Source organism: Molossus molossus, unplaced genomic scaffold (genome assembly GCF_014108415.1).
Source record: "Molossus molossus isolate mMolMol1 unplaced genomic scaffold, mMolMol1.p scaffold_m16_p_18, whole genome shotgun sequence".
NCBI classification, from domain to species: Eukaryota; Metazoa; Chordata; class Mammalia; order Chiroptera; family Molossidae; genus Molossus; species Molossus molossus.
This window is the reverse complement of record NW_023425353.1, coordinates 24929348-24939180: the sequence shown is the minus strand read 5'-3', so window position 1 is coordinate 24939180 and position 9833 is coordinate 24929348. Positions and strand designations below refer to the sequence as shown.

Here is a 9833-nt window from a genome sequence, read left to right as displayed (position 1 = left end):
ATTCAACCACTAAGCCACACCAGCCAGACTAGCAGGCTAATTTTTTAAAAATCTTCACCCGAGGACACTTCTCCATTTATCTTCAGATAAAGTGGGAGGGAGGGAGAGAGAAACATTGATGTGAGAGGGACACATTGGCTGCCTCCCACAGGACCCCGACCAAGGCCGGAGATGAACTGTAACCAAAGTATGTGTCCTTGACTGGAATCGAACCCAAGACTCATTGGTCTGCAGGCCAACACTCCAACCACTGAGCCAAATCAGCCAGGGCTAGCAAGCTAATTAAAAACAAAACAAAACATTTTTTTTCCCTTTATTGATATTAGAGAGAGAAGAAGGGAGAGGGAGAGATAGAAACATCGATGAGAGAACATTGATAGGCCGCCTCCTGCCCTCCTGCATTCCCCCCACTGGGGATTGGGCCCACAATCTGGGCATATGCCTTGACCGGGAATCGAATCAGCAACCTCTTAGTGCATGGGTTGATGCTCAAACACTGAGCCACACTAGCTGGGCTAGCAGGCTAATTTTTAACATGATAATTTTATAAGGCCTGGGAATGATATTATAAATATCCAAATGGCCCTTGGCAGAAAAAAGGTTCTCAACCCCTGCTTTATGTCTTGGTTTGGTGAAGTGGGGCTTGGCATAAGTGACTCCATTTTTTTTTTATCCTTACCTGAGGACATTTTTTCATTTTTTGTTCAGATACAGTGGGAAGGAGAGAGAGGAGGAGAGAGAGAGAGAAACATCGACATGAAAGGGACACATCGAGTGGTTGCCACCTGCATGACCCAACCAGGGCCGGGGACAAACCGCAACCGAGGCACATGCCCCTAGCGGGAACTGAGCCCAGATCTCTCCAGACCGCAGGCCGACACTCTAACTGCTGAGCCAGACCGGCCAGGGCTGTTGTTGTTTTTTTAATTCTTTTTCCCTTTATTGATTTTAGAGAGAGAGGAAGTGAGAGAGAGAGAGAAACATCGATGAGAGAGAGAACATTAATTGGCCACCTCCTGCATGCCCCGCTCTGGGGATCAGGCCCACAACCTGGGCATGAGTCCTGACTGGGAATGGAACCAGCAACCTCTTGGTGCATGGGTTGATGCTCAACCACTGAGCCACACTGACCTGACTGTTGTTTTTTTAAAAATGTGTTTTTATTACCACCAACTTACACCATACACAAGAATAAACTCTAAATGAATAAAAGTCTTAAATGTGACTCATGAATCCATAAAAATCCTAGAAGAAAATGTAAGCAACAAAATTTCAGACATCACATGCAGCAGAATTTTCACTGATACAATGCCTAAGGCAAGAGAAACAAAGGAAAAATGAACACATGGGACTATATCAAACTAAAAAGCTCCTGCACAGCAAAAGAAACAACCATCAAAATGGAAAGGGAGCCCTGGCCGGTTTGGTTCAGCGGTTAGAGCATCAGCCTGCGGTCCTGAGAGACCCGGGTTCGGTTCCCGCTAAGGGCGCGTACCTCGGTTGCAGTTTGTCCCCGGCCCTGGTCGGTTGTGCGGGTGGCAGCTACTAGATGTGTTCCTTTCACATCGATGTTTCTCTCTCTCTGTTCCTTCTCTCCCTCCCACTCTACCTGAACAAAAAATGGAAAAATGTCCTCGGGTAAGGATAAAAAAAAAATGGAAAGGGAATCCACTATATGGGAAAGCATAATTGCCAATGATACATCAGATAATGGGTTAATTTCCAAAATATATAGAGTACTCATACGACTCAACAAAATGAAGACAAAGAACCCAATTAAAAAATGGGCAGAGGAGCTAAATAGACACCTCTCCAAACAGGACATACAAATGGCCAAGAGACATATGACAAAATGTTCAAAGTCACTAATCATCAGAGAGATGCAAATTAAAACAACTATGAGGTATTACCTCACACCTGTCAGAATGGCTGCCATCAACAAATCATCAAACAACAAGTGATGGTGAAGGTGTGGAAAAAAGGGGACTCTAGTACACTGCTGGTGGGAATGCAGACTGGTGCAACCACTATGGAAAACACTATGGTGTTATCTCAAAAAGTTAAAAATTGAACTGCCATTTGATCCAGTGATCCCACTTCTAGGAATATACTCCAAGAAGCCTGAAACACCAATCAGAAAGAATATATGTACCCCTATGTTCATAGCAGCAGTATTTATAATAGCTAAGACCTGGAAACAGCCCAAGTGTCCATCACTAGATGAGTGGATAAAAAAGCTGTGGTACATATACACAATGGAGTACTATGCTGCTGTAAGAAAGAAAGATCTCTTATTCTTTGAGATGACATGGAGGGTCCTAGAGAGTATTATCCCAAGCGAAACAAGCCAATCAGAGAAAGACAAGTATCATATGATCTCACTTATTTGTGGAATATAATGAACAAAACAAACCAATGAGCAAAATAGACCCAGAGACATAAAAGTAGGGTACAAACTGACAAACCTCAGAAGAAGGGGTGGGAGGGAGGGAAGAGATAAACCACAGAACTTATTTGCATGTATGCATCCACAGTACAATGAACATAGACAGTAATGCTGGGGATGGGGTGGCGGGGATCCGGAGAAATGTGTCAATGGGGGAAAAAGGAGAAACATCTGTGACAAAAACAAATTAATAAAAATAATTTAAAAAATACATTTTTATTGATTTTTTAGAAAGAGAGGGAGGGAGAGAGAGAAACATCAATGTGAGAGAGAGACATGGATTGGCTGCCTCCTGCATGACCCCCACCAGGGATCGAGCCTGCAACCCAGGCATGTGCTCTGACTGGGAATTGAACCGGGAACTCTCAGTCCATGGGACGATGCTCAATCCACTGAGCCACACTAGCCAGGCTGTTGTTTAGAGTTTTTAACAGTTCTAAAATAACAATACCAAGATTCTTAGTAATAATAGAATTACTGAAGTCAGCTTTTATTTGTTTTGTAGTTTTTTTTTTTTTTTAAAGATATATCCCACTAAGGATTCCCTGTTAAATTTCTGTTTTAAACTTTAAAGTCATTTAAAATAATTATTTTCTATTCAGTTGATAACTCCAACTTGATATATAGTTAAAGTCATTCGCCTAATTTTATTTCTTTGTTTGGAGACTGAAAAGCCTGGTGGGCCTTCCAAATGTTAGGAATTGCAGATAATTTGGTTTGTCCTCCAGAACAGGGGTTCTCAGCCTTGAGTTTATACAAGAACTCAATTAGACACCTACAGGGCTGGTTAATACAAATAGCACTTTGCTACACCCTCAGAGTTTCTGGCTCTGTTGGTCTGAGCTGTGGCCCAAATATTTGTATTTCTGTTTCCAGTGATGCTGCTGCTGCTGATCCAGGGAACACACTTTGAAAACTGCTGCTACAGCACATAGCCAGTGAGACAGATATCTGGCTCCATTAGTCTGTGACTGGGGACAAATTATTTCCCTTGAGTCTGTTTCTTCACTGGTAAATAGGTATAATAATCTCTGCCCCATAGGGATGGTAGGATGAGATGTGATCATTACATGAAGCATTGAGCAGGGTGCCTGAAACATAATAGGTGTACAGTATATGGTGGCCGTTGAAGCTATGGACAAAGAAGTCAATGCTAACAGCTTTTGCTTGAGTCTAGAATGTACTTATATATCAGGCACTATTTGTAATGCTTTTATGTGGTGACTCATTTACTCCTCAGTTTAACCGACTTAATTTTTTTTTTTTTTTTGGTACGTGCCCCTAGTGGGAACACAACCCGGGACTCTGGTCCGCAGGCCGACACTCCAACCACTGAGCCAAATTGGCCAGGGCAAACGGACTCCATTTTGCATTTGAGGAAACCAAGGCAGAGAGAGGGTGAAGTAAGGGCCCCGCAGCTAAAGTAGTAAAACTCTGCCTCAGGCAGGCTGGGCCTGGGCCCTCACTCCCTCTGCACACTGCTGCCTTGGTGACCACTCTATGGTGTTAGTGCTAATTGAGCTGAAACCTTGGCTCATTTACTCATCAAACATTCCTCTAGTTTATAGAGACCTTGAATTGGAGTTTCTATAAACATTCATATATTAGTTTTTGTTGATCATAAGATTTCATTTTTCTAGGATAAATATTGTGGAGTGGGGTTATATGGCAAGTGTATGTTTAATTTCACAAGAAGCCATCAAACTCTTTCTCCAGAGTGGCTATACCATTTTGTATCTCCACCAGCAATGCACGAGAATTCCAATTTCTCTGCATCATTGCTAGCAGCTGATATTGTCAACAACAAGATTTTAGCCATTCCATTAGATGTAGGTGGCATTTCATCATGGTTTTAGCTTGTATTTTCCAAACGACTAAGAGGTTGAACCTCTTTTTATGTACTTATTTGCCATCTGCGTATCCTTTTTGGTGGAGTAACTATTCAAGTCTTTAGTCCAGTTTTAAATTGAGTTTGTGTTCTTTCTGTTGAATTTTAAGAATTTTTCATATTTTTTAATACAAGATTAAAATTTTACAAATGATTTACAAATATTTTCTCACAGTCTGCGGTGTATGTTTTTATTTTCTTATTTATTTATTTATCTATTTATTTTTCTTATTATTTATACACCCATTGATTGATTCTTGTATGTGTTCTGACTGGGGATCAAACCCACATCTTGATGTATCGGGACCACTCTCTAACCAACTTAGCTACCTGACCAGGGCTCACAACTTTATTATGAGATAACCAACAGCCCAAGAGAAAATGGACAAAAAAAACAACAACTATACATGAATGTTTATAGTAGATTTATTTGTAATTATTAAAATGAGAAAATAATCCCAGTGGCCCAAATGGCCTTCAATTTGTGAACAGATAAACCAACTATGGTTCATCTATACAATGGATCACTACTCAGCAATGGAAAGAAACCAACTACTAATACACCCAACCACATGATTGAATTGTAAATGCATTATGCCAAGTTAAAGGAGTCAGACAAAAAGGTACAACATTGTTGAAAAGGCAAAGCCCATAGGGACAGAAAATAACCACATGGTTGCCCAGGATTCAGGGTATGGTGAGGAGTCAACATCAAAGGGAAAGAAGAAAATCTGGGCGGGCAATGGAACTGGACTATATCTTTTTTTTATATCCTCACCTAAGGATACGTTAATTGATTGTAGAGAGGGAGGAAGAGAGAGAGAGAGAAACATCCATATCAATTGATTGCCTCCCGTAGGCACCCAACCAGGGCACCCCATCTCCAGTTTCCAGAAGTGAGGAAGAAATGTTTGTTGTTTAAGCCACATAGTCTATGGTGTTGTGAAATACCAGCCAGAGCTGACTAAGGCAATATGATTGGCTGGCCTGGGACCCATATCCGTTCCTGCCCAGAGAAGGAGGAAGGGCAGCTCCCTAACAGAAGCTGGATACTATTATCAGAAGAAAAGGAAAAGAAACGCTGGACAAACCCCACAGATATTTTCATTACAGCTTCATACACACATTTAATGATTGATTCCTTAAGAGGTTACAATTTATTTTAATCCTCACAAGCAAACATTAATTTATTTTTGCTTTTATGTTTTGGAGACTATAGATAAGTAGAGTAAATTCTACATACAGGTAAATATAAATCCTTTAGAATTTTCCATCTATCCCCCATTTTTTAAGAATTGGTAATATTTTAAAGGCAGAATGGTTTGAATGGCTCCATATATAAAAATAAACTTTTTTTTTTTAAATTCTCACTCGGGGATATTTTTCCATCTATTTTTTTTTTTTTTTTTTTAGACAGCGTGGGAGGGAGGGAGAGAGAGAAATATTGACGTGAGAGACACATTAATTGGTTGCCTCCCATACGACACTGACCAGGGCCAGGGATCAAACTTGAAGCCCAGGCACATGCCCTTGACCGGAATTGAGCTCTTGACCCTTCCTCGGGCTGATGCTCTAACTGCCAATCCAAATGGGCCAGAGCTGGACTTTCCTTTTGTTTCTTTCTTTAGTTTATGTCCATTTTCTTAAACTTTAGTACCTAAGAACAACAGGATGAGGTGGTTTAGTATACATGAAACTTGCTTATTGTACTTTATGGACAATGAAGGGATTTTTTAAAGAATAATTTTTTTTTTCCCTTATAGCTATTTTCAGGGACCTTAATGCCTTCGATGTCTTTAAGGTTTGTAACATGGCTTTACGATTGCCAGCTTTCTCTAAAGTTTTGCAGGAACACATTCAGTTAATAAAGGGTAATTTACACCCTTTTTTCTTCTCAATTGCATTTGTCTTTAGAACCTAACCTTCTTCAAAAGATGAAATCCTCTCACCCTGCCCGGTTTGGCTCAGTGGCAGAGCGTCAGCCTGCAAACCAATGAGTACATGGCCAAGGGCTTGTACCTCTGTTGCGGTTTGTCCCCCGCCCTGGTCGGGGTCTTGGGGGGGGGGTCAACTTGGTCAGGGTGGTGCAGGAGGCAACCGGTCAATGTGTCCTCTCACATCGATGTTTCTCTCTCTCTTTCCCTTTCTCTCCCTCTCTCCCCCTCCCACTCTGTCTGAAGATAAATAGAAAAATATCCTCGGGTGAGGATTAAAAAAAAAAAAAAAGATGAAATCCTCTCTACTAATGTTTACTGAGCATCTACCATATGACCAACATCTCACATATTTTACCTCATTTATTTATTTATTTTTGGTATGTGCCCCTAGTGGGAACTGAACCCGGTACTCTCTGGTCCACAGACCGGCGCTCCAACTGCTGAGTCAAACCAGCCAGGGCTATTTGACCTCATTTAAATCATGTGAGGTTAAGGAGATGTTAGTCCAATGTTATAGGTTCAGAGAATTTAAATAACTTACTCAAACCCACACAGTTATTGAGTATTGGGGTTAGAACACAAATACCCATTTGTCTGACTGCAAAGATCCCATGCCTCTCTGTAGGGGCTCAGCAACTTTGAACAGTTCAATGTAAGGGTTATGTGCACTAGCATTGTGCAAACTAGTCCCAGATTTGAATCCTGAAATTTCCATTTTCTAGAAATGCAAGGATAAGAGCAAATGATATCAGCATTTTATGTGTATAATGTCATTCAACCTTCCTGAACACTTGGAGTGAAATACCACTATGATCATCTGCTCCATTTTATAGATGAGAAAACAGCCTTAAGAGCGATCATGAGCAGGAATGAGACTTGGAACCAGATGTCTGATGCCAGTGCATGTGCTCAAAACTGAATGATATGAATTTTCAAAAGAAACAAAAGTAGTCAAGAAGAATTGAATCCACTCTATGGAATGATCTATATGGTGCAGTAATTAAGAATGTGCACTCTGGGCCCTGACAGGGGAGCTCAGTTGGTTAGAGCATTGTCCTGATACACCAAGGTCATGGGTTTGATTACCAGTTGGCACATACAAGAGTCAACCAATGGTCTGGCTGGAGTTGCTCAGTTGGTTGAGCATCATACTGTGCATTGAAAGGTTGCCAGGTCGATTCCCTGTCAGGGCACATACTGAGGTTTTGGGTTCAATCCTTGGTCGGGGCAGGAATAGAAGGTAGCTGATCGATATAGCTCTCTACCCCCCCTCCCCCTCTCTTCCCTTCCTTTCTCTAAGCATGTCCTTGGGTGAGGATTTTAAAAAAGCCCTTGCCGGTTTGGCTCAGCCGTTAGAGCGTCGGCCTGTGGTCCAGAGAGACCCGGGTTCGGTTCCCGTTAAGGGCACGCACCTCGGTTGCAGTTTGTCCCCGGCCCCGGTTGGGTCATGCGAGAGGCAGCCACTAGATATGTCCCTTTCATGTCAATGTTTCTCTCTCTCTTTCTCTTCCTCTCTCTCCCTCCCACTCTATCTGAACAAAAAATGGGAAAATGTCCTCGGGTGAGGTTAAAAAAAAAGAGTTGGCCAGCTTGTGTTGCTCAGTGGACTGAGTATTGCCTATGTACCAAGAGGTCACTGATTTGTTTCCTGGTCAGGGCACATACCCGAATTTCCAGCTCAGTCCCCAGTAGAGGGCACACAGGAGGCAGATGACCTGTGTTTCTATCTCTCCTTTCTTCTCCATCTAAAAATCAATTTAAAAAATATATAAAAAGACAGTCAACCAATGAATGTGTACATAAGAAAAATAACAAATTGATCTTTCTCTCTTTCTCTGAAATCAAAATTTTTAAAAAAGAGCCCTGGCTGGTTTGGCTCAGCATAGAGCATCAGCCCAAGGACGGAAGGGTCACAGGTTTGATTCCAGTCAAGGTCACATACCTGGGTTGCAGGGTTTTGTTTTTTTATCCTCGCCCGAGGACATTTTTCGATATTTTGTTCGGATAGAGTGGGAGGGGGAGAGAGAGAGAGAAACATCGATGTGAAAGGGACACATCGAGTGGTTGCCACCCGCACGACCCAACCAGGGCTGGGGACAAACTGCAACCGAGGTATGTGCCCTTAACGGGAACCAAACCTGGGTCTCTCTGGACTGTAGGCTGATGCTCTAACCACTGAGCCAAACCGGCCAGAGCATGAGTTGCAGGTTTGATCCCCAGCCCCGGTCAGGGTCGTGCGGGAGGCAACCAATCGATGTGTCTCTCTTACACTGATGTTTCTCTCTCTCCTTTTCTTTCTCTCTCTCCCTCCTTCCACTCTTTCTTTGATTTTTTTTTTTTATCCTCACCCGAGGACATTTTTCCATTTTTTGTACAGACAGAGTGGGAGGGAGAGAGAGGAAGAGAGAGAGAGAAACATCGATGTGAAAGGGACACATCGAGTGGCTGCCACCCGCACGACCAACCAGGGCCGGGGACAAACTGCAACCAAGGTACATGCCCTTAGCGGGAACCGAACCCGGGTCTCTCCGGACCGCAGGTGGGCGCTCTAACCGCTGAGCCAAACTGGCCAGGGCTTCCACTCTTTCTTTGAAAAAAAAAAAAAATCAATGGAAAAATATCCTTGGGTGAGGATTAACGAAAAAGAGTGGGCATTCTGGGGCAGGCTACCTGGGGATAAATAAATCTCAGCTCTTCCACTTGCTAGAGGTATGGCTTTGGACAAGTCATTTAATGTCAGTGTAATGAGTTTGGGCAAGTCACTTAACGTCTGTAAAATGGCCATACAGTAGTACCTTCCTGTATTAGTTTCCTAGAGCTATCATAACAAAATACTACAGACTGGGTGGTTTAAACAACAGAAATTATTTTTCTCGTAGTTCTGGAGGCTAGGAGTCCAACACCAAGTTTGTTGTCAAGTTTTATTTCTTCTGAGGTCCCTCTCCTATGATTGCTTTCTCACTGTGTTCTCCATGGTTGTTCCTTGGTCTGTGAACTATATATCCTAATCTCTTCTTATGAGACAATCCTCTTGGATTGGGGCTGACCCATATGATGTTATCTTACCTTAATTACCTCTTTAAAGACCCTATCTCTAAATACAGTCACATTCTGAGATACTAAAGGTTAGGACTTCTATGTATGAATTGGTGGGAAGGGCACAGTTCAGCCCATGACACAATCTCATAGGGTTATTATGAAAATGAAAAGAGACAAGACATGTAAAGCAAATATCAGGGGACCTAGAATGTTCTAAGAGCTTAATAACTGTTCAACGTAACTAAACACTTAACTTAGATATAAGGGTATCCGGCCCTGGCCGGTTTGGCTCAGTGGTATAGCGTTGGCCTGCGGACCAATGAGCCGTGGGTTTGATTCTGGCCAAGAGCACGTACCTCAGTTGCGGTTTGTCCCCGGCCCTGGTCAGAGTCGTGCAGAAAGCAACCAGCCGATATGTCCCTCTCACGTCGATGTTTCTCTCTCTCTCCCTTACTCTCCCTCTCTCCCCCTCCCACTCTATTTGAAGATAAATAGAAAAATATCCTCAAGTGAGGATTTAAAA

General features: G+C 42.4%; 1 non-coding gene across 1 annotated transcript; it reads right to left on the bottom strand.

Moving 5' to 3' along the window:
* Nucleotides 1-6089: 6089 nt before the first annotated feature.
* Nucleotides 6090-6220, bottom strand: LOC118633656. The gene has a single exon (XR_004960213.1). It is a non-coding gene; the product is annotated as a small nucleolar RNA SNORA33 (small nucleolar RNA).
* Nucleotides 6221-9833: the final 3613 nt, after the last annotated feature.